The 27,288-nt window shown below is 29.3% G+C and overlaps 1 protein-coding gene across 3 annotated transcripts in view; it reads left to right on the top strand.

The window, feature by feature from the left end:
* The window catches only part of LOC107439647 (5-hydroxytryptamine receptor-like), a 497,423-nt gene that overhangs the window by 157,461 nt on the left and 312,674 nt on the right, over positions 1-27,288 (top strand). For all 3 annotated transcript variants that reach the window (XM_071188193.2, XM_071188195.2, XM_071188194.2), the window contains exon 2: positions 19,047-19,128. The gene's annotated coding sequence lies outside the window, so the exon portion shown is untranslated. The remainder of the gene's footprint in view (positions 1-19,046; positions 19,129-27,288) is intronic.

Below are 27,288 nucleotides of genomic sequence, written 5' to 3'. Positions count from 1 at the left end.
AATAGCAAATTTGTAACGGATCCTCAAGAACGTAATAGATAATAATGAAATAAAGATGACGAAACGAACAGACGTATAACAAAACTGAATATCCCAGGTAACGAAAATAACTAAACAAAAATCGAGCAAATAACAAATAATGATACTCAATAATGTAAGAAACGAAATGAGGGCAAAAAATGATTGAAGTTACTATCTTTGAAGAATTAATGACGTATTATATGTTGAGGATAAATTTCTTTAACTTCGATTTTCAAGTTTGAAATTGACCACGATTCCAGTGTCAACAGCTGCAATTTAAAACAATGGACAAGACAAGACTCTTTGGTAGCTATCAATGAATCAGACTATTTACACTGTAAAATTTGAGGCATACTAACTGTCCAATTTCATGTTGAACAACTCCAAAAGTCGTGGTTCACTACTCCAGGAGCTTTCCTTGGTTCTACACCACTATGGTGTAAACTATTGCTACCATTTTTGATGTTAAGATACACTATTATTTTTTAGAGAGTACAAGACTATTTTTTCATCAAATTTGTATAGATTATTCTATCATTTTCCCTATTAGATGATTCTGAAAGTAAGCCAAAATTACGTGACTAAACTGAATTATAAACGCATTTCTTTTTCTTCTCCAAATGAAACAGATACTATTATTAAAGGGATTTTGCATTGCGCTTCCCACTGACACTATAAACACTGATTCATAGCAGATGCGCTAAAATTCCCAACAAAACTCCTCAATAATGTTAGCGTTGTGGTTAACATAAGATTTATGTTACGTAAAATTTGTCTATTATCTTCATTTTTAAACCTGCAGCCTAGTTTAATATAGTAGGGAAGAGTGGGGTCAATTGTAACGGGGTACGATTGTAACAGAGCAAAAATTTCGAGTGTCGGGATCTAGATTTGGTTACTAGGTGTTGCACAAGGTGTATTTAATAAATCTACATGTACAACCATTTGCTTTCAACCATTTTTATGTACTTTTGAAAGAGTTACATCACAAAAGATATTTTCACGCTACGTAAGTACTTTTTTTGGTGTTAGAATATTATATTGTAACAAAGTAATTTTGTTTAAACAAATAAAAATTATTAACCGAATATGAAAGTGGACACCTTAATTAACATTTAAAAAAAAGATTAGTTTTGTTAATTAACTAGCATTGTTTTTAACAAATGAAGCTGAAATGGCGACTTGGGGACGATTGTAACAATAAGTAAAGGGACGATTGTAACAGCTGAAAATAAATGATCTTATGTTTGCAAACACTTACTTAACTCTTTAAGAACCACCAATAGTTTCCTATATCATTCATATTATGTTGCATGTGCATTATTTAATTTGTCACCTTTCACAGCATAAATGAAAGTTCTAATCCCTTAAAGTTAAAAGTTTAACCCTTTAGGTCTCTGCTCATTATTATTTTTACTCCAAAAATATCACTACTATTTTGATCAATGAAAAAATATATCACAACTATGATAATATGTATGATTAACTATGTTTTAGTTGAATTTATGAACTGTTACAATTGACCCCGTAAGTGGGAACAATTGTAACAAGTGCACGACTGTCAAAAATTGTTAATAACTAATATAATAACATTAAAAATAAGGTTTTTTTTCTAGTAGAGGATAGTCTACTTTACTCGTCTGTCAATTAATACTAATAATATATTGGATTTTTTGTTAGTTAAAAATAGTTAAGTAAAAAATTTTACAATTGACCCCACTCTCCCCTATAAGAATAATTGAGTTTTTAGGCGCATCTGATTTCAGGTCAAAAGTTGGTGCATGATTCGTAAACGGTTAGCTTACTCCAGTAGCAAGTAGATTAAACATTCATCAGTTTTCTTCACAAAACTTTTAAAAACCCTCCAATATTTGGGACTCTAAAATCTAAATTAGGCAGAAAAAATTATGCTTATTTTGGAAACTTCATATTTCCATAATAAAAAGCAATTATAAAAGATAATTAAGGGACAAAAACTGAAAAGGAGACAAAATCTGAATTGTTTTTTATTATTTTTTTAAAACTGTCTGGAATCCAATACTTAGAAAATATATTGCATTAGAAATAGATGCAAAACAATACACCAGCACCTTCATAATCTGATACCTCTCTTGAAGATAAATATAGTGTATTTTGCAGAAAAGTGAAAGATATTTCCTTCTTTTTGTAAATTACATTTCATTCGAATACACCTGATACTTACAAGAATACTAACAAAATAAACAAAATATTTTCCAATCATATACATATATTCAAGCTGAAACTGCGGCTAGCATGCAACAAGGGTTTGTCAAGGTCGATTTTCGCTTTTAAACTACTTATTTTTACGTTTGCAAATATTCTTTACGGTCGAGTAAAAAATATTTTCGTGTCTTATCTCGCTAAGTTACATTTTCGCACACCTGGGTAACCTCTCTATCTCCCTAGATTTAATATTATATTCAAAATAAAACACCGACAGGTGCCATTTTCTTTTTACTACTTCCCTGAATCTTTCATGAGATATTTTTATGAGTATTCCAGATTTTGAATTTTATGAGCTATTTATGGAGTTCAAGATAACAAGAAAAGGAAGCAAAAAAATGCTAGAGAGAGGTTGCATTTTATACTTTCTATCTTTTACAGAATAAAATTTATGCTTAAAATTCTGAAATGTAAATATTTAAATATCCTTCTTGTAAAAGAGACAGATTTGTTTACTTTGCTGTCTATTTTAACCTTTAAATTACGCAAGCAAATTTATTGTTGCATACAATTATAGCAAAAGAATACAAAAATTTATTTAAAATACATGCCGAATTCATTTAAAAATTGAAAATTGTAATAATTCATTTTTAAATATATTAATGTAAAATACAGGAATTTTTCAATGTTGCATTTTTCTCTTTTTCGATATTTCAATAGACTAAACATTACTGATTATTTCTTCTTGACAACATTTAATGTGAAGAGAGAAAATAAATTCTGGGACAAAAAACAATTTTACTACCTTTTGCCACAATGTTGCCAAATTATACGGAAATATCAAAAATTAATAATATGTCTTGAAACTTATACTTTTTGGTATTAAAGAAAAACGCTTTAGTGAGGGTAACAACTTTGAGGATGATTCGAAGACATGCCGTCACAATTTTGTTCCTCTGTAGAAGGGATGACTCCCCTGATTTGGTAGCTCGACGACCTGAAAGCGAAATCGAGCACTTTACGTAGAACAGCTTAGCGAGGACCGATACCACTCCCCTTGGTCCTTACGCAGGCTGATCAAAGTGGTCACCCACCCGCTTACTGACCACAGCCAGAGATCCTTTACTTCGGTGTTCTACTGGTAACCATGTGATTAAGATCATTTATCTGTGGGACTTTTTCTGAAGAAACAGAATTTTTTTCTGGAATATAAAGCTCAGTTAGCTGAAATGTCAACACTGTCAAATAATACGGAAAATTCTAAATAGTCTGAGTTAAAGAGATAATGTGCGCAAATGTGTACATTAGTTTACTAAAAAAAATCTACACTTTTTTTTATACCAAGAACATTTCTGACATCAGGGTAATGTATATGATGGTGTTTAGTAATTAAGAATTAAATTCTTATTTAAAATTATTAATAATAAATTTATATACCATTTTGAATTAAGGAGCTGAAAAAATTTTACGCTTTTTAAAAAATTTTAATCGATCTCTTTCCCTGTCACCTAAAACATTTGAATCAATCATGCTTACGTAACATTTTGGAGTATGCTTTTTAGCTGAATATTTTATTATCAGTGAAAAGAGGTAAATCTTTTATAACCAAATTGAAACAAAATTCCGAATTCCGCTCCTTTAGTTTCAAAGTAATCAAAATTTATTATAATTAAAATTATTAATAAATTTATATACCATTTTGTATTAAGGAGCTTGAACAATATTACGTTTTTTTAAAAATTTTTACACGATCTCTTTCCTTGTCACCTAAAACATCTGAATCAATCATGCTTACGTAACATTTTGGAGTATAATTTTCAGCTAAATATTTTATTATCAGTGAAAAAAGTTAACTTTTTGTAACCAAATTAAAAAGAATTCCGAATTCCGTTTCTTTAGCTTCAAAGCAATCAACCCGCTTTTTTTTTAAACGTGATTCAGATCAGACCATTAAATCAAAATGTTTTGTATTATATTTTTGGTCAATAGGAATTATTGGCCAAAAATGCAAAAAATACACAAATTATAAAAATATTCAAATTATAAAAATGTTTAAAACATAAAATTGTTTAAAATAAAAAAATATTTTAGACATGAAAATATTCAAAACATAAAAATATTTTAAAATATTTTTCTCACATACGCGTGTCTAATGAATGGCTAAATTTAAGAAAAAGTAAACCTGGCACATCAATTTTATAGTTTCAATTTTTTAAATTATCTCTTAACAAATTTCAAACTTGGTACGTTAGAAAATAAAATACACTTTCATAGCAGCGAAATAAAATGAATTCAAATTTAAAAACATTGTTTAATGTTTAGATTTTCTGGTTTTCTTTTTTTTTCACCGAGATTTTATTTACACCAGAAACAATAACTTTAATAGTAAAAGAATTAAATTTCAAACATCATACAATTTCTAAGGATATTTTTTACTTTTAACTCGTAGTCAAAGTTAAACAAGAAAGTTAACCATAGTAAAACAAGAACTATAAAATCTTCTAGAGCTCCTTAAATTACGTGTTTTATATTTTTTTATATTAAATAGCAAATATAAAAATAAAACATTAAGCCAATGAACGTTAAGAAGAATATAACTCTTAAGAGCAAGAACAGCCCCGAATTGTACACGACTGTCAAGTATTTAACATTTACATATTATACATCTAAACAGTCGCAACTCTGTGTGCTTATAATCCTATGCAAATGATGCACAATATTTGTGAAACAAAATATTTAAGTTTTTCTGAATTGAAATCAGTATGCATGAAGAAAAGGAAAAGAAAAGCAACTATAAGAAACAAAGAGTAATAAATGTAAAAAGTTTGAATTAGTTAAGTTTTATGAGCAGCTTGAGGCATTTAACTTTCAAAGGAAGGGTAGCTTTGGTTATTCATTTCACTAACACAGTCAACGCTTGATATAATGCTCCTTGCTGTTCCGGCAAAGATTTCAGTGCGCAAAAATAAATAAATGAAATAAAATAGAAAGGGATCACCCTGAATAACTTTTCATCTAATGATCGGATTTTCAATTTCTAGGACTCAATCTTAACAGCTCAAAGGGGTGATATTTATTTCCAATGCCCACATGGAGAATGACTTTTCGCAGGACTCAAAAAACCGCCCGTCCTCGGCGGTCAAAAATTCCCCGCAGATAACGAATTTTTCGGATCCGACGTCCGCACGGACGGCCATTTTCCCGTTAATATTAATGATACATTTTTAATTTTTATCTTACAAGAGAGTCTAGAGCCTCACTTCTAAAATGACCCTCTAATCTAGAAATACAGCAACATACTGCGCATGGTGGAATTGATGTTTTCTCTGTCTGGGAGTACGGCAGCGGTTGCAAGGGGCTTAGAAAAAAACGCATTACGTACTGGTCTTAAACAAGAAGCGTTAAACGCAATTATGAACATCTACCTAAATGGTAAACCCCTTTCAGATTTCTGAGCAGAAACCTCTGTAAATCATTGGCTTGATTGTGGAACAGGCAAACGTCATATTTAATTCATTTAAAAAACGCAGTACCCTCGGATAAATTGACATTCGAGATAACTTGACCTTTGTCACTTAAATTATTTCATTAAAGAAATAAATTATTTCATAAAAGAAATACTAGGTTACTATTAGTAACCTAGTATTTCTTTTATTACTGTATAATGCAATCTTACTATTTGTAATCCTAGTAACTATTAATTCATTGTGCAATTTATATAAATGTTTGTAATAAAAAAGAAAAAATTATATTTTTACTTATTTAGAAGCTACGGGTCAGTTTCAAAGGTACATTGGATGGGTACATTGTTGGACAAGCCGTCCTCGCGGACGGGTAAAATTTCTGAGTTCTTTCGGGCCCTGACTTTTCGTCATACAGGCGTCTGAAGGGCAGATTTGTTGGCTACTCTTTCAGGGGCACCATATTAGGTAGCCCAACGCTGATCCCACAGTAAGGACAGATAGTACAGAGAATGAAAGAACATCCATGCCTTGCCCAGGATTCAAACAAAGAGCCTTTTTGATTCAAGGCCTATTCCCTGTCCCTTACACAAGTTGGTCGGCGAAGGGGTTTTATCAAATATACTGATTAATAAGTGCAGACGATATTTTAAGTTACAAATTCAGACACATCAAAGTACTTTCTCAGAATAAACATTCCTTTTTTGAACAGATTTGGATTTCTGGTCCCCAAAATATAGTGGGGTAGCCGCAAAATATTTTCGCCCTCAATTATAAAATGTGTTCATCCAAAGATAATTCCATGTAAAAAATAATTTTTAATAAATATTTATTATTTTTTTATTATTTTAATTAAGAATAATCAAAAAAAGTTTTAATTTTGAGGTATACAATTGCTTGCATCATTTTAACGAATGTAATTTTAGAAGGCAAAATTAAAAAAAATTAGCGAAATTGGTCGAATAGTTCCTGAGAAATTGAATTTCAAAAAGTCAGATACATAAAGTTCGATTTCTCAGGAACCATTCCACCGATTTCTCTCAAATTTTACGTTTTGAACTCTTCAAATTGATGTAATTGATGCAAAATTGCATTCTTTAAATTGATGTAAAAATTGTATACCTTACAATTCAATTTTTTTTTCCACTATTCATAAATAAATAATGAAAAGTAATAAATAATTAATAATAGCTATTTTTTGCATGGAATTATCTTTGGATCAACGAATTTTATAATTGAGTGTAATTTTTTTTAATTCGCTTGAAAAGTTCTCAAGATAAACAAAATACGCAAAAAGTAAAATTAACATTAAGGGATCCAAACTTTGGAACGCTTCCCTGACCAAACTACTTCCCTGACAACAAACTTTCCTGACCAGGTTTCCCAGATTGGGAGTACCTGCTATAATTTGGGGGTCAGAAATCAGAATCAGTCAAAATAAATGCATGTTTATTCAGAGTATGTGCGCTTTTGTGTCTGATTTCTTAACCTAAATTATTGTCTGCTCTTATTAATTAGCATATTTGAGGTAACCCCTTCTAGCCATTAAGATTAAGTCTAAGAACGTGAAGATCTAATCATTAGATGAAAAGTTATTCAGGATGGTCCATTTGTTTTGCACACTGTATATTATAAAGACGAGGTAATTATATTAGAAAGACAAAAAAACATCGTAAATATTCATTTATAGCTAAAAGCGTCAAGAATAATTTCAACAAAACAATTTTATAATTTAATAAGAATTTAAGTTACTGATTCAGTTTGTATAATAATGCAGTAATAAAAATACAGTTTTTTTGCATGTAACAGTTTCTTTTACCTTTAAGTTCCTTAACTTTGAAATTACTTTATTCGGGATAGTCACATTTTTCATAACACACATGAAGTTAACTGCGGAGAAAGCAGATTTTAATTTGGAAATAAACTGATTAACTGATTAAAGATGATTAATTATTCTCAAAAAGAGAGTATTAAATTCAGCAGTTATTTAAATTGCAGCGTAGTTTAATCTAGCCCAATTTGTCCCCCAATTTTTTAAAAATATTTGCAGCTACGCAAAGGCTGTTAACTTAGAATAAGTATTGTATTATATACATTATTTTGTCTAACCATTTTAGATTTCATCCAAAAGCTTAAAATTAATAGCTTTGATCAATATGTATCAAAACATATTATCTGTTACATACCTGCGAAAAAGGTGATAATTAGGTTAAAGATGGATTTATGTAGTTTTATGTGCTGTATTTAAATTCCTAAATACATATACTTCTGTGTACTCATAATGATATTACAAATAACCGTCTAAAGTAAGGCTCATTTTGCAGAAGATGCAATCACTCAAATTGCAACATAACTAAATTTAGTCTCACTTCTAATACTAAGCGAGATATTACAGACAATATAATTTCAACTTTAACTCGTACGCTGTTTCCCTCGAGAAACGACACTCATAAAATATAATAGCACCTCCTAAATTATATTCTGAAAAGGATAACTGCCGCCATGAAAGAGATTCATTCACAAAAGTTGCTTTAAAATAAGTGAAAAGGAAAAGTTAAATCATAAATTAAATGTTCTCTATGAGGAGAGTAAGAATGTTTCTAGAAAAGAGGGGAGGGAGTTAAGAAATTCGTTCGTAAAGAATACTTCAGATAATTCTTCTTCGCAAGAATAATTCTAAGGCTTGGTCGGTCAAATCTCTACGGTGAATCGGAAATGCAAAAAATTAAAATGTATGAAATGAATTTTTTTGGAAAGAAAGCGAATTGTTTTAAAAGCGAGATAACATACATATTCTTGACTAGTCAATGCGCTGTTGGAATTTGCATTCTAAAATAGCCGGCAGTTGTCTGTTCATCCGATTAACCGTTAAGTTTACGGTAAAGAGCTTTTTTTTACATTTATGGTTTTGAAACCGTTTACAACTAGTAAGACCGTGAAAACCATTAAAAAAATTAACTGGACTTAAGAGTAAGAGCTAGGCTTTTCGTTAGGTAATGAGCATTGGAGAGTGAAGGACACTGGAAAATTTGCATTCTAAAATGGCTGGCAGTTGTTTGTCCATCCGATTAACCGTAAAGTTTACGGTAAAAAACTTTTTTTTTACCTTTATGGTTTTTAAACCGTTCACAACTAGTAATACCATAAAAACCATTAAAAAATTAACTGGACATATGATTGGGGGTTAGGCTTTTTGTTAGGCAATGAGCACTGGAGAATGAAGGACACTGTAAACTTTTTATGTGTTGAAGGGAATGGTGGAAATATTGTATAGTCAACACTGGGATTCGAACCCCATCTCTGTTGATTATGATACTGACAGATTATCTCTCTCGGCTAATAAAATTTCAACGATTGGATAAATTAGACGATCTATTATATAAATATAGAATATTCATTATGTCAGGTATTATATTAGTATATTATAATAATTACATCTAATTATTAGACTCATTTTAATTTTATTTAATAATTACATGTTCTGCATGATTTTATATGCAATGCTTTTATATTGAAGCATACATGTAATTTATTTTTATTCAGAAGATTTTTAATATATTTCCTATTTGATTTATTTTTAACGTACTGCATTACAAATGCTATAAATGATACGTAAAAAAGTACAAATTGGGTTCAGCCGAAAAAACAATAAAGCTGTATTGTATCACCAGATAATTAAGATTACAGTCGAAAAGATCGACAAATTAGTTATAAATTCGAGGAATCGCTATTGAGATTGATAGACATAAGAATCCGATTTATTGCTTTAGAAAACTGAGAGAATTTGAAATTTACTATGAAGAAGCACCCCCCATTTTATCGATCAATTAAACAGGTTTTGATGTTTTTCCACCGCCTTTCTCACTAGTGATTCAATACACTGTTAAAATTTTCATTCTAAAATTATGGTAAAATAACTGGCACCTGTCTGTCCATCCGATTAACCATAAAGTTTACGGTAAAGAATATTGTTTTCCTTTATGGTTTTGAAACCATTTACAAAAAGTATGGTTATAAGACGATAAATATGAAACTACACCGTTTTTTAACCATTTACAGCTAGCATTTTTCAAAAATGTTAAAAAAAATAACTATCTAAATAGGCATTGGAGCTCGGTTTTTCGTAAGGTAATGAGAGAGTGCCGGACGCTGGAAATTCTCCATGTAGTGAAGGAAATTGAAGAACTATTGTGGTGTCACCACTAGGACTCGAACTCTAGTTCTGCCGGTTATGAGATTGACAGATAAGCCCGCTCGGCTATGATATGTAAGCCGTTGCATAGAACTAAGTAGCTTCATTAGGTGGTTCTAATTGGTGAGATAAAATTCTGGTTGTTTAACCATATTAGGTGAGCGCAGGTCAATAAACAGTTTTTCTCAAACTTAGCAGTTTGATTACCATTTTATTTATGGTAATTTGACTGTTTTGATTAAATATGGTAAAATAACCATTCAATAAATTGTCATTTAACCATTTTTTCCGAGAAATTTCTAACTGTGTTTATTTCGTTTATGCTTTAGTCTCTTTTTAGCTGAAATATTAATTTCTGATCCTAATCTACAAATATTTTATAAAAAATTACCATTTCCAGAAAAAAGTATTAATACTGATGTAATTATCTGAGATATTGTGATGATGTATCGTTAATAGCTTGGGAAATTGATGAGTCACATGTTACTAAGTTATATTGTTCTATGAATATATTGTTCAGAAAGATATAAAAAACAGTTTTTCCAACTTCAAACCGCATTATTCACCAATCAGAATGTAAACACCTCATTCTTGGGTCTCTGGCCTAAACCTATTTTCTTATCCATATTCAACAACCACCGGCTACACTACGAACTCATAACGTTAATGCTTTTAAACTTTAACAAATAAGTCGATAAGCATAATTTCCTGCTGTAAAAATTATTATGAATTATAAAAATGATTTAAAACTGAAATATTTAGATTCAGAAAAAATTAAACAGTGAAGATAGTTTTCTCTGCAAAAATCTATAACTCAGAACCATTAAAAGCCTTGTGCTGATTGCGCTTACAGAGAAGAAAATAATTTCTCTAATTATTTTGTTTATCTTCTTTTCTTTTTAATCACCAATTAAGGCTTTATTTATATGACTTTGGTTCTAAGAAACAGAACATTTAAAAAAAAAAAACAATGCCTGATACTGAAAAAGAAAAGGTGAAGCTCCAGACCACATCATTATTTCTCCGTGTGAAGACAGTAAGAACTTTCGCAATTTGATTAAATATTTTAATAAAAAGTGGAGCCGGTGCTTTTTTACAGTAAAATCCATTTTTACAGGTAGATGTTAAGGAGAAAAAATATAATACACAATATTTCTTAAAGTATTAATTACCGTAAAATTATTGAATCACTCTAATTATTTAAATATTACTGTAGAAGCTAGCGTATAATATTTCACAGTGAAAATGGATTGTACGGTAAAATTAATTTTACGGATGACGAACCCAAAAAGCTGGTGCTTTATACTGTCATTTGAATCGGAATTTTTTACAGTGTATGCAGCAACCAGTGAGTAAACTTCTCATCCTTGGGCTTCTGGGCATTACTTAAATAAAATTCTATTTAAATACTAATTTTCGACCATATTTTTTACAACCAAAAAAGTCCTATTCATCCTCTTGTATTTATTTTCAACAGCCAATGGCTGCATTAAGCACGAACTCATGATGTTAATTCTTTCAAACTTTAGTCAATTAACCTTAATATTAAACTTCAAACGGAAATTTATTTACAGTTTTCAAACTCATTAGCTTTCTGTTTTTATCTATTCCAATTAGATATTAGTATTTTGCCACTGAGTTTAGTAAGTGAAATTCTTCCAGCATCCAAAGATTTATGCAAAGAAAAAAACGAATTTAGTTTAGAAAAAATAAAATTTCAAACATATTTTACTAAAGTAAATTTCTTTTAAATATCGTATATTTATAATAATTTATAGATTTCATAATTTAAATAATTGATATTTAAATTTAAGTCCTGAACAAAAAATATTGAAAAGAAATAATTGCTTAAATTGTTCAAAAATATAGATAGCAATTTTTTTTACTGCTTTTTGCAGGTTCGGATGTTTTACAGCTAAAATATAATTCATTTTCTGTCTGCCAAATTGGACTTTATTCATTTGTATGTAGAAATTTCTTCAGTTTTATACTTTTACTTTAAATGAAATATTACGAATAAAAAAAATCATTTCTCCTGAATAACCCATTGTTTCTATAGTATATTGTTCCCAATAAAGCAACTAGAAAATTACATTTTCGTCTAAAATTAAGAGCGCTCGCAGTATTTAAATTAACGTGTTACAATAATTCAATACGAGAAAACTTAATTAGAGAACTCATTTGTTAACTCACGCTATTTAAGATAATATTGTGATTTATACTATTTAAAGTTGCCCAAACTAAACTCATTTATTTCCTTGGTTGAAGTTTCGCTTAATTATTAATATTGATTATTTTGAGTTTTAATGTACTCTTATAGTTTCAAATACAATAAGCTATTTTCATAGTATTAACTATTAACTGTGATGTTGAACTGAATTTGTTATTTATTAATAGTGGCATGTTTTAAAACATTGTTTACACTGATTAAATTGAGAGTTACATAAATCCTTAAGGCTGTTTTTTGACGGCTCCATCGTGATATGAAACGATGCTTTTTGTTAATAATATACTATTTTATAACTTTTATGAGTTTTCAACTGTTACTCACGACTGTTAGGTCAAGTTTAGCGTTTCTAAAGCCAGCTCTGTCTACGCCTATTTTGAAAATGGCGATAAAAGTCATTATAGAGAAAAGCCACAGTTTTGTGAAAATGAAAAGAGTTTGAACTATTTTTTTATTTATTTGAAAGCTTACTCTAATGATGTATTACTAGGGCTCATAAAATTTGCAAAAACTGAGAAAAAGGCATTAATTTAGGTAATTTTCATCTTGGTGAAAAAATGTCGCCAAATCGGCGATTTTTAAATAAGTTTGATAAGTTTAATAACTTTTAAAATATTTAAGTTACTTGTCTGTTCTAAAACCTAGATAATGCTTCACGGCAAGGCTTGAAGATGGGTGCATATCCTAGCCGAAAGGGCTTATCTTTCAATCTCATGACGGAAAAAAACGGGGATTCCAGTCCCAGCTTCACAATACAATATTTCCACCATTCCCTAGAGCACATGAACAGTTTCCACTCTCCTGCACTAACCAATTTATGACCCTGGGCTATTAGAATACGATACTTTCAGTCATGCATGAACGCTAGCATTATAAAGCCGCTTAACATAAAAAAGTCTAGTATTTCTTATGATAGAAAACTAAACTAATAATAAACTAAATGAACCACATTCCACGGTTTATTTGACAAAGCACTACTCAACCGCAACCTAACTCTCTATTACCAAACGAAAAGTTTTGCTCTCATGTCCAATTAAATTTCTTTTTTACAGTTTTAAATCAATCCTAGTTGCAAACAGGGCTAAAGAGAATAGAAGGGCTGGTTCACTCCTTTGAAGTATCTCTTGCCGCGCCGATCCTCCGACGTCACTCTAGTGACGTCACTTTGGCGCAAAGCTCGCACTTTTACTTCAAGAACGGAGCGTTTGGCCTTACTAGCTCTAACTAATATTGGATCATTTCTTTTTGCGAGATATTCTAAGACATTTGTTATTTTCTATAACGACTTTCCTCAGTTTTTGCAGTGAATTTACAAGAATTTAAAACTATTATCGAAATGCCAGTTTGCGCGATTGCAACTTGCAAAAATTCTGATACAAAAACAGAAGGAAACAATATAATTTTTCGCGTGTTCCCTAAAGTAAATGAACAACTATGTAAAGAATGGATTCCGAAATGACACAGTTAATATAAAATCGCAATACGTTTATTCTGTCGTAAAGAACTTTTATAAAAATTCATTATCTAAATAGAAACCGCCTCGCTACTTCATAAAGAAAGGCAGGTGAAAAGAATTAAAAAATAGATAAAGTCAAAGAAAATTAAAATGTAAGTAAAAAGTATAAATGAAATATATAGTATATAGTTGAAATTCTCCTAATTTCATAACATATTTTTTAATGTAGTTATTCTAAATATTTATGATTTTTTTAAAAAATTATATTCTCTTCGATTTAAATATCTATATATTATATCATCGTAAATTTAAATGTCTATAAACAATTGTAAAATTTCTGATGTCATTATGAACCTAAATTATTATTTTGTTTCAGTAATTAGCGTTTAAGGTTGATGTTTCCTAATGATTAAGTATGAACAAATTGCTATTAACGACATATTTTAAAATCAGGGATTCTAAATTTAACTTAACTTATCTTTATAAAAGAATATGTAGATAAAAAAAGTGTCGATATATGCCTCCATTTTTCTTAATAGTTAAAGTTAAAACTGAACTTTTTAAAATAAAGTATTTATCGTGTCATTTTCACCAACTGGCAAAACATTTTTATAAGTTTAAAATGGTATTTTTTTAATATAATAACCAAGAAAGTTTTTTTTGAACTATGTTTATGAACGGAAATAATGTGTTAATTTCGTAAAGTTTGAAGGCTAATAACCAGAAAAAGTCTAACTTATTTTTACAAGAGAAAGATGCAAAGTTATCATATCTTTGCTTGCGATCTCCGAGATCTGTAGACACAGTGACGTCATGAGGAGGGAAATCGTAGCTTCAGCTCTAAGAGCGGAGTGAACTAGCCCTTGTATTCTCTTTAGCCCTGAGTTGCAAATGGTTAAAAACCGCATCGTTTTGTATTCATAATTTTCTAACCATACTAGTTGTAAGAGGTTTCAAACCGTATAGGTAAAAAAAAGTTGTTTACCGTTAAGTTTATTGTCAATTGGATGTACAGACATTTGTCGGTTATTTCACCTTAAATTTAGAATGAAAATTCTAACAGTGCAGGAACTATAAATGGTTCTGGGCTTAGTGGAACACTTAGTCTAAAATCACTTACTTGGCACCATTTTTGTCTTACACTTAAACTTTTTATATTGCATGTGTTAAGGATGGTAATTACAAAACGTTTAGCATGCGAATAAAACATATAAAAAGAGTAAAAACTTATATATTTGTTAAGTTTTAATGTCTGTGACATGTTAAAATTTTTATCAAATTAAATTCATTTATAATTTTACTATTTATTCGAATTAATGAGCATTTTTTTATTTAAATAAGAACATATGGTTTTGTAATTTTAATAAGAACATATGGTGCATGAAATAAGAAATAAAATATTTCATTTAGTTACTCAATTACAGACGTAAAAATGTATTAAGAAAGGATTTATAAATAAATTGAGGAAAACTTTGTGAAAACCAAATTCAGTTTCGTTTCTGCATTTAATTTTTTGCTTATCTTGAAAACTAATTAAAAAGTAAGAGATTTTTTTACAATTTAAAAAAGGGCTTCATTTCTTCATTGAAAAATATTTGCATTTACATTGATTTTTTTAAATGACATTTTAAACAAATAATCGTTAAAAATAATTAGATTCACTTGAAGAAGAATTTGGATAGAATTATTTTTGAAATTTTTTATTTAATTCATAGATAAATATTTTTTTCATATTATATATCATGCACAACAAATTTTTCAATTAGTTTGCTGGATATATTTTTATTTTTTTCGCTTGTTTTCACAAAACTGTTCTCTCTTTTTTTTAAATTAAACTTAAGTTGTATTTTGTTTAGAAGAAGCTTACTTTTTTATTACGTTTATATAGTTATTTATAACTTAAATATTCTATTTCGTTTCTATGTAAGAAATGGTTCAAATTTTTTTTTCCTTGTGTTTGTTTTATGTATAGTTTTAATTAAGTTCATTTGCGCTCTTTTATGCTTATATTTTAGTTATAAAAAGTATATTTTAGTTTTTTTTAAGAAATGCTATGTTATTAAAATGTATTTCAAGAATTCTAAGTCTAAAATTGTCATTTTTTTAATAATTATTATTATTATTATTAGTAATAATAATAATATGCTATTACTAATACTAACTTTAAAATGTATTAGATAATAGTAAGTGCAAAAGATTAAAAATATATAACTTTATAGTTCCTTTAATAGTGTATTTTAATTTGATAAACATTCTTATTTGATGTCAAAGAAAAATAGTTTATACTAAGAAATGCTTTATAAAAACGAGGAAACTACAAAAACAAAACATACTTTAAATATATGTTTAGCTTAAAACAATACGCTACTATTTTCAATTTTTTATACGTTTGACATATTTATGATTAATTGCTGGCAATATTTCTAGAAGACTTTTATAGCCAGAATCACGACAAGAATTTTCTTCATGTAAAATTAATGACAAAATTATTCACTACTTTTGTCATTAATTAAGTAGCAAAATAATTTAGAGCTGTTTTTTACTACCAATTCTTTTTCATAATCTCTTCTTCCTTAATACTCTTTTAATAAGCTCATAACACGTGTTATTTTTCTGTACTTTTTTTCCTAATTCCACATATTTTTTCTTAATATTTTTAATTCCGCTATCCTTAACATGTATCATAAAGCCTGTTTTTTTAAGAGTCTGTAATTTTTACTGAAAGTTAATTAACTTTTTTTAATATTTTCAATTTGATTGAATTTTGTTTAAATTCATTTCTTTCCATGCTCGACCCAATATTGAAAATGATTTTATATATATATATATATATATATATATATATATATATATATATATATATATTTTGAGTGCTCCTCACACTATTGTATTAATTTATTTAGCTTTGGCTTTATTGATACAATATCAGAAAGCACTCTATTTTGCGGATATAATCGTGTGGGCTGAAGAAAAGATTATATCCTTTTTTCCGGTTTTTTAATTAACATTTCATGATTTTTTTTGATTTTTTTTTATTTTTATTTTTTTTTTGATTTTTTAAATTTTTTTTATTTATTATTATTTTTAATAAACTGTTGTTTGTTATTTTTTACTTATTATTTCCCCCCCCCCTTTTTTTTTCATATGTCTATTATTTTTCTTTGTTTTGTTCTTCGTTATGAACTTATATATATATATATATATATATATATATACACAGTCCAGTCACATTAATGTGACCACCACCTACTTTCGACGTCAACGTGAAATAATCAATCACAGAGTGCATGTGGCAGCACATTACAGTGTAGTGTATATATTGGATGTCCTAGGGCATCGAAAAGCATTTCAGTCGTTGGCGCAATGCAGAAACGTAGCGATTTATCCGACGTCCAAAAGGGCATGATTATTGGCTTTCGGACCAAGGGTGGAAGCATTTCGGAAACGACTGATTTTGTGAACTGTTCGCGTGCCGCCGTGGTAAAAGTATACCGTGCATGGCAAAATGGCACTATACAAAAGAAGCGACGTGGCGCATGTGGTGCACCACGGGCCAAAGATGGCATAGGCGAATGAAGGCTACGGAGATGCGTTCAGACGAATAGACGTGCAACTGTTGAGCAACTGACCGCCCAAATGAACCAAGGGGCTACCAAGAGTGTATCCTCAACAACTGTTCAGCAAACGTTGCTGCGCATGGGCCTCCGCAGCAGACGCCTGGTTAATGCACCCATGCTGACTGCTGTTCATCGGTGACAAAGGCTGGAATTTGCACGCCAGTACCGCAACGGACGTCCACAGAGTGATAACAGGTGGCTTTTTCCGATTAATCACATTTTAGCTCCATGGGACAGATGGACGTTGGCGTATACGGCGTGAAACGTCTGAAAGCAAACACCCTGCTACAATTGCCGGAAGGCTGCAGGCTGGAAGAGGGAGCGTTATGGTTTGGGGAATGTTTTCCTGGCATTCATTGGGTGCACTCATCATCGTGGAAGGCACTATGGATCAGTAGAAGTACGCATCTGTCCTTGCGGACCACGTCCACCCCTACATGCAAATGATTTTTCCTCAGAATGATGGCATCTACCACCAGGACAATGCGAGGTGTCATACAGCTCGCAGTGCATGTGCGTGGTTCGAAGAACACCAGGATGAATTCACCGCACTCCCCTGGCCAGCAAACTCACCGGATTTAAACCCAATCGAGAATCTGTGGAACCACCTCAATCGGGTTGTTCGCGCCATGGATCCTCAACCGCGTAATCTAGCGCAGCTGGCCAAGGCACTGGAGTCGGCATGGCTCAACATCCCAGTGAACACTTTCAGAAACCTAACTGACTCTCTTCCTGCACGTCTCGTAGCGGTTCGCTCTGCCAAAGGTGGTTATTCTGGATTTTGACAGGTGGTCACATTAATGTGACTGGACTGTGTATATATATATATATATATATATATATATATATATATATATATATATATATATATATATATATATATAACACCACATACGTGAACAAATATAGTCGAAAAGTTCAATCTATGAGTTGGATAGTTTTGAAAATGCATCTTATCTCCTGGTCGAATAGACTAGCCACTATAAAAAACGATTTTCAAAGGAACCCCTTCTAATTGACTCTCATAAAGGTGTTACCAACGGCGTACACTTTAAAAATTTCACAATTTGATTATGGTATATGACCAGTACAAAGTACTCCGGTCACCGATTGTAAAACTAAATTTATATCGGTAAAGCTTACATGACCATAAAAATACAGGTTTGCCCGTAAAATTTTTCCCTCAAAATTTATGGTCACCGATTTCAAATTAGCGTTATGCTCGTAACAGTTTGATCGATGTCGTGTGAAACTCGTGATTTCTCCGTCGATTCCGAGGGTTGAAACGATATAGTGAGAGAGATGCGCACGCATTGTCCGTGATCAATTTGTAGAGGAAATGGGCGAAAGAAGCTGGCCATTGGTCTGAATCGAACCAGGAATCTTTGCATCTATTCATCGATGTTGTAACCAACCTGGAAAACAGTCTACAGCTTAGAATTGAATTAGGAAGCATTACATATTAACCGTATAAATTAACTGCAAAGTCTACTTATTTTGTTAAAGTTCGTTAGATCAGGTATTTTTGTCAAACAAGGAAGATGACTGCATAAATTAATGGCCAATTCTACTAATTTTTTTTCGAAGGATCTTTACAGTTATGGGAATTGGTCCTTCTTTTTTTAAAAAAAAAATTAATTAATTATTAAAAAAACTAGTTTTGTGCATTAAATAGGGGCCATATTTCTAAAATTTACGGAAATTTCTTAGAGTTTATAGAAAATGATTAAATCTTGTTTTTTTTCTCTCTATTACACGAGTCCAAATGTATAGCGTACCTGAATATAGTGTATATGATAGTGTAGATATTGTAAATGAACTTAACAGAATAAAATAATCGAGTAAATAAGAAACAAAAATACCAATAATTATTTTTTTATTTTTATAGATATATTTTCAAGTGGTTCTTGTGCACACACTTCTAGAAGGAAGTTGAAGAAATGATGGCTTTTACTTAACCTAAAATTAAGGTAAGTAAATTTTTCCTTTATTTTAAATGTCTTTATCTAGATTTAAACTTCTTTCTAGATAATACGAATAAAATTCTCATTCTTGCAAATAGATATGGCTGTTTCTTGCTAACTTGAGATGCAAAAGTACTATAAATTACATCAGTGATCGGTGTTAGTAGAGGGTCACTAAGACCTCCATATTTAGTTTTAAATAATCGTTCTAAATACAATATTTAAGGAATAATCACGAGATCAAAAATCTGCAAAGGTAATTGAATCGTACTAGCGGGTTATTACTTGGGAATGAATTATAACTGCGGAAATCATTTGGGAAGGAAACGTAATGGGGCGAATTCGTTCGGGAAGGAATCGTAATGGGGGGAAATCGTTTGGGAAGGAATCGTAATGACAGGAAATCGCGTGGGAAGGAATCGTAATGGCGGGATATCATTTGGGAAGGAATCGTAATGGTGGTACTTCAAGTTCCAAATTTTATTAATTTATTTTGTTCTCCCCAGTTCTATTGTTTGGTTGAAAACAGAAAACCACCAAACCAAAAATGGCAGATTTCTGTCATTTTTGATTTGGTGATTATCCATATTTGGTGATATATCTTACGAAGAAAGAATCAAATTTGGAAGACGTCAACTTTCATACGTGAATGCAACACAAATCCAACACGTCGGTGAGAAAACTGAATATTTAATTATATTCTTGTTCATTAGGATCTTTACAAGTGTACGTCATGAAGCCCAGATTTATTTTGATGGGGGTCAAAGAAAGAAGCAGATTTTAGTTTCTGTTGCCAATACCTAGCAATTGAAATTAACTTCGAAAAATATTTTAGTAGGAAATACCGGACAAATGTTTATTGAGCAGTGGCACGTAACCTTAAAACTTCAGTAAACATTTGAATACCGGTGGAGAAAATGAAAATCTGCGACAGATTGATAATCGATACTTTCCGGGATAAATGAGAAATAAATATGCATAGCCAATATAGAGGACGTACACCAAGTTAATAATGGTAGCATTATTAACTTGGCATTATTAACTATATAAATGAGCATTAGAATTGTTAACTATATAAATGATAGCATTCACTAATAAAAGTCAACATTCTACAGATTTCGTTTTTCTCGGAAATTTTTTTTTTCAGTCGTATCACTGGATACTTAATCTTTGAAGTAGTAACATTGGATTCGTAATCATTGAAGAAGTAGTAGTAAATATTTTATATTTAAAGCAGTAACAAATTAATCTTTCACAAACACACCGTCAGTCTAGTTATGTTGTTAATTATGATACAGTTTCTTCAAGTTTATACAATGTTCACTGTATTTTTATCAACGAATATACAAGCATCGTAACTTGTTCGATCAAACATGTCAACTTGTTTGAAAAACTTTGTAGGAAGATAAAAACGTTTCGAAGCTTGCTTTACTAAAATGGTGAATAAAATTGCAAAATCATAGCCCCGAAAACATGCTTTCTTTGAATAAACATAGATATTTTTAATAGATGTGGATTTGTGACTCTCAAAATATGGGTGTTAGCCACAATCTTGAAAATATTATTTCGATAGTTTAAACAGGACCGTGGTTGAATATTTTAAATCCTCAATAATGATTGAAATCCTCAGTAATTGCCATTTCCTTAGAAATGTTTAAACTAATCGTGAAATAATTGGAGAGCATTATTAAAATGTTTTTCTTGTTTAAAAATAGTTCAATGCAAAAATAGTGATACTAATGATATTTTTTCAATATTTTTTAGAATAAAGTTTGAAACAATTTTGAACTGCAAGGTATACAACTTTTAGCATCATTTGGCATTTAGCATGTAATTTTAAATACAAAATTTGATCAAAATCATTTGAAAAGTTTTCGAAAAATCAAATTTTAAACATAATTATTTTCAAAGTTAGCATATAACAAAAAAAAAAGATAATTTAGAATGAATTTATACTCCATAATACTAGTTTCTCTATTTTTACAGGTCAACACGAAAATTAATAAATATTCTATTTATATTACCGCTTTTACATTCAAAACTGAATTTGCCAACCATCTTAAGAAGAGAGCTATATTTTTTCTCCAAAATATGCTTGAAAATGACTGCTTGAAGACCTTAGGAATTACTTAAAGGAAAAGAATTAAATTAAATTAAGGAAATTTAAGTAAAATAAATATTATAAATATCTGATTCCCATAAAAAGTTTCTGCGTCAGTTTATTTATTTAAATTTATAATGAATCTCAGCCATTCTAAAAATATTTATTTGCTTAAATTAACACCTCATTGCTGTTTACAAATGTCTGGAAAAATTAAATCCATATGTTAAATGAAATTAAAATAACAATGTAGTTAGTTTACTTCTGCCAAAAAATAAGCAGACATAAAAATTTAATGATTAATTTAAGAAGAGATAAATATTTATTTATAAATTTGCTTTCCTAAATAAATTAATATTTAAATATTAAAATAATATTTAGATTCGTACTTTCTTCTTAACATTTAGAAAAAGAGACAAGATTTAAATACGTTATTTTTAATATCACGCAGAATTTCTTAGTATTATTTATCTGCAAAAGGAAAAAATTAGTTTATTTAATTATAAACATGTTTTCTCAAAAACAACTTAGTATTTATTTTGCAAATTTATTTATTTAGTGTTTTTTCCTGTTTCTTCGTATCTCTCTGTATTTGTTTAATTATTTTTAATTTTAAAGTGCTTTTAAACATTAATATTTTATGCATTGAAAAGTGGGATAAGACCAGGTAGCTAAGATACGATAAGGCTAAGATAAGGCTTGTTAGAGCTAAATTGTTCACCCAGTTTTACCCCTCCAGTAGGATAAGACTGGGTACTTCCATGGAAAATTTAGAAATTTTAAAATTTCAGGGGAAAATAGCAAATATATTTATTTTGTGTGAAAATTTACGAAAATTATACATTTAACTTACATGTGATGTAGTCAAACTGAATAGTTTTCGGACTGAAGATGAAAAAGAAGAAGAAAAGAAAAGAAAAAGTAGAAGAAAAGAAGAAGAAAAAGAAAAAGAAGAAGAGGAAGACGAGGAAGAAGAAGAGGAAGAGAGAGAGGGAAGAAGAAGAAGAAGGAAGAGAGAGAGAGAGAGAAAGAGAGAGAAAGAGAGAGAAAAAAAATTGTACTGGGCTCGGGGTTGCTGAGGGCCCGTACAAATTTCGTTATAAAACTAAAGTGTGTACTAACTAGTTTTTTTTTTAAAAAAAAAATTGCATTTATAAAAACCACAGTTTTGTATAAGGGTTCTTCAAAAATTTTACAAAACATAAAATTAATGCTTTTTGTACTTTAAGAAAGGGCCTGCTATAAATTTTATCCTGGGGCTCATTGAACCTTTGTTCAGCTTCGGGTGTAGTAATTTTATTTTTCGGTTGCTCTGCAGCTTTCGTGGAGAAATCGTAGACAGACATCAAGGGGGTTCTCTATCATCTTCAGAGAACAGAGATTATCTAAACGCTATAGAACAGTGCTGCAACTGGACAAAACGTTATTGCTTGTTAGGTTATGAAGTTTTTGTAAACGTATAATTAGCTGGACAAAAAAAAATTCGTAACTGTAATGACCTTTAAATAAAGATAGCTTAAAAACTATTGAACTTTAGAAAGTTGTCATAATGAAACAAATTTTTTTCATACAGACTCAGCAGCTTTTCTTCATATTCTTCATTTTCTTAATTACCATGAAGAACTCTGGCTAAAAAAGTGCAAAATTTAACTTAACATCTATAAATAACTGTTACAAAATTACATCAGTTACAAAAAAGGCATATTATTTGAGAAAAAGTACAATATCATGGAACATAAGGACTTTGAAGTATAGATTTAAACTTAATGATTTTGACGATGTTCAAATCCTCTAACATTTTCTCAATACGATGAAATATTCGATTGGAGTGAATATTTCACCAAAGTTCAAGAAGTGATATAAAAAATGTTTTTACAGAGAACTTAAGTAACAGTATTATGTAATTTTTATTAGTACAATATTTAAAATGTAGAAGACAAATAACAAATAAAAAAATCTACAGTTATTTATGCTAAAAACAGATGTAAAAATTACTCAACTTTCTTATGAGCAAATCACTCTCAAGATGGACATACTTCGCTTAAACTCCTTACATTCAAAATTCATTATCATTAAATAAAAGAACATTTTCTTACCTTTAATCACAAAATAAATGAAAATCTTCCTTCAGTATTCTTTAATGTATTCATATTTTTTTTAAAGCAATAAATGTCCCGAATTCTTCCCAAAGACGAGCTTCGTCTAAATCTTCCAGCAAAAATTATCTTCAGAAAAATCCAGCGTACATATTCTAAATCACAAAACATAAATTCTTCAAACTTTACCGATTGATTTCTTAGCTATTAAAATATCATCAAAGCAGCATTTTATGCGAAGGCCATGTAGTGATGCTCTAATTACTTACCAATATGATCGCTTTTACGATAATTCATATTGATTTTCCCCTTATCTTGCATATTTTACCAGCATACGAAGCAAAGATTCTGAAAGTAAGCCATTAAAGTTCTAATCAAATATTAAAAATTTAATTTATTCCTTAATGCCTCAACTTCATTTCCTGTTATATATATATAAATATCATTATTAAAATTTATGTAATAAAAAGTGTTTATGAAGACGAAAAATGCGTAATATCGAAAAAATATATTATCGTATATATAAAAACGTGAGTAAAACTCAGCAAATGGGAAAAAAAAACTTCTGATATTAAAAAACTATAACAAGGAGCTCAAAAATCATTTGGTGAACAATGAAAAAAGCACAAAACAATAGATGTGTTTAGATTACTTTGTAATGTTTAGGAAACGAGATTATTTATCGCCTTCAAGTTTTAAAATAAGTAGCAAAATTATTTAATAGATGGCTCTTCTTATTGAACAAAGTAAAAAAAAAATTCAGCATGATTTTCGTTGCTCTGTAAAGACAATCACCAAGTTTCAAAATTTTATCCTCATTAAGTTTCAAAATCAAATTGTCAAGCGAATGCGTCGTTAATAAACAATATATTTTATTGCAATTTGTATCATTCCATTTGCAATCGTAATAAAAAAAGAAAAGGAAAAAATCAAGATTGACATTTAGTATGATTGCATAAAAATTACGCTAAAAATTGTAATTACCTCATTGCATTAATTATTAATTAATACTAAAATATAATATTTATTAACTATGCATTATAGTTTAAACGAGATTCGAACGCAGTTTAATTAAATATCTTTAGAAGAGTCTATAAAGTTTATACTAGTAATTCTCTTTTGAAAAACATCTTAAAGTTCAATTTTCGCTGTATGATTTAAAAGTTACGTTTTTATACCATTGAAAAGCCACTCCCACACAGTAATGGTATTTCTTTTGTATTTTACAACCTATGGGAAGAATCTCTCTCTTTCATTTGTTCATTTTTTTTTCAAAATTGTATGGGAACATCTAATCCATAGAGATTAATTTTAATCCTTTCACTAAAAATAGCTAGTCTCTAATCTGACCAGTTTCAGTGCTTCTTCGCCAAACTAAGTTTTTTTTTATCTTTCCTCTTAAGCATTAGATGGATGACTTTTTTGCGGAATGATTTTAAAATGCGTTAAATAATTTTTTTATTCTGCTTTATTTAATAAATTATTCAACGATTTTTCGTATTTTCTTTTTACATTAAAAAATGCATTCATGCTTTTAAAGGGTTGCAATATGTAGCAATGCATATTACTTAACTTTAAATTTAAGTACATTTTTTGACCAGGAGTTTTGTATACAGTTTTTAATTTGAAATTTTGGGCATTGAAGTACAGCCATTCTTCGTATTTGATAAACCTTTAATATAGTGTCAACTTAAAAATATTATACTTCGGAAACGTTATTATATGTAACATTGCATATTACTTAATTTTAAATTTAAGTACATTTTTTGACCAGGAGTTTTGGATAAAGTTTTTAATTAGAAATTTTGAACATTGAACTACAACCATGGCTCACATTTGATGAAACTTTAATATAGTGCCGACTTAAAAATATTATACTTATGAAACGTTATTATATGTTACCATTGGTTCTACATAAAGTAAATATGATTCTATTTATCAACTTAATTTATAATGCAGAAAAACTTGAATCATATTTAATGATATTTTTGTTTTTAAATCAAAAGATAATATTGTACAAATTTTGAACGGATCTTCTAAAAGTACAAAGAATAGTACACTTCTTCTCAGTGGACCATAAAATTTCCCTTTCATGAGGATTAAAATTTAATTAGTCGTTCTTATTTGCCAGAATTTATTGAAATGCGTTAGTTGTTTAAATATAATGCATTTTTGAGAAAGAAACATATTTATAGTTATTTTTTTAAATAAAAAGATAATATGTACAACGTTGAACGGATCTTCTAAAAGTGCAAATTATACTATATTAAATTTCACTTTCATAAGGATTATAATCCATTAAGTGGTTCTAATGGGCCAGAATTTATTTAAATACGTTACTTATTTAAATATAATGCATGTTTGTGAAAAAAAGCATGTTTTTTTATATTTCAGTTATAAAGTTAATCAAATTTTATATGCCATGGGTAAAAAATTATTTGTATTGTTTTAAATTAATTATAGTTTAGATTTTCTTACACCATTGAAATATCTACCTCATCTGCGCCAAACTACTGTAAGAAAAGTAGAGTCAAAATTACGAGAATATTGTGGAATTTACTGAGTTTCTAGCTAAAAGGGAACACAAAAAAGCTCGTATTTGATACCGATGTTCTCTGGTAATGATTTTGATACATTTTACAATAAAATATGATTTTTTAATACATGATAAAATTTGGTAATTTTATAATGATGCTTTGAAGAATGGCATAAAAACTATGTATTTGATTAAAATTAATTCTCAGCTTTGTATATTTTATTAAATGCGTGGTAACAAGAATTGTACATTTAAAAGTTAGAACTAAAATATTCAAAATAATGAAAAATAATTAACAACTGAAAAATAATTTTAACATTTAAACGTAGTTTAAATATTTTGAATTGAAATTAAAATTTCATTTCAAATTTGATCTTCGCTCAAGCATTTGTATGTAAACTAAAATTTCCAAAATGAAAATTATTTTATATCATTTTATTATTATTATAAGTACATTTTATTTCAACAATGCATGAACAATGTCGTAACAAATATCAGTTTCAGCTAAATGTCACCTTATTTCTAACTTAATAGGAATTCAGCTGATATTTCCATGAATATTTAAAGAGAAATAACACATCATGCATTAAATTTGGTCGATGAATTTAACGAAAGTACTTTTCCTGCTATCAAACAAGTCTTTTCCAACCAACTTATTTTGCATAAACCATGTGTCAGACAAGAAGCACATATTTTAGTGCTTTAAAACACTTTTATGAACTTTCTTAGACATAAAAGCGACAAGCTAGAAAACGAGAAAAAATTTTCTGCGTTACCATTTTCTTTTCTTTTTCTTTTTAATATCCGTTTTCGTTGGCCGGTGAATTGGAGGAGAGGGTACAGGTCCAATGATTATGTTTTCACTGTCAACCGAAGAACTGAGAAAATAAAATAAAATAATAGAACTCTTATTTTCTTTACAGAAGCGTGATATAGAGACATTTCTTTCAAAGCTCTCGAAGACACAATCTGAAGCATTGTTTTATAACAGTTATTTTCTTTCAAATGATTTGCAGGCAATTAAGAAAGTAATACGATATTATTCTTTCAACTCTATCTTCAAGTTTTGAAACAATTTTTTTTTTTAATTAAAATTGTTTGAACTCAAGTTTTAAATTGTTCAAAGTAGTTAGAGACATAAAGTTTGAGGAAGCAATCAATTGAATTTAGTTTTAGTTAATCGAATTTAACTAAATAGTTTCTTAAATACATTTTAATGATATTTTAATGGATCGAAAAATGCCGAAAATAATTTAAAGTTAGTTTTTAACTTGTTTCATGTTAGATTCAAGTTTGTTTCTTATTAGAGGTTGTTTAATTTGTCTAAATTCAACTTGTTCAATTCTCGTTTCTTATTAGAAGTTATCGACATAATTAATAGATTTGTAATGGGCTTAAAACTTAAAAGTTGAGAAAACAATTTTTCGAGTTTG

The sequence above is a fragment of the Parasteatoda tepidariorum genome, chromosome 12 (genome assembly GCF_982258835.1).
Source record: "Parasteatoda tepidariorum strain Cologne lab strain chromosome 12, Ptep-v5.0, whole genome shotgun sequence".
NCBI lineage: Eukaryota > Metazoa > Arthropoda > Arachnida > Araneae > Theridiidae > Parasteatoda > Parasteatoda tepidariorum.
The sequence above is the reverse complement of the archived record's forward strand: the minus strand, read 5'-3'. Positions and strand labels throughout refer to the sequence as shown.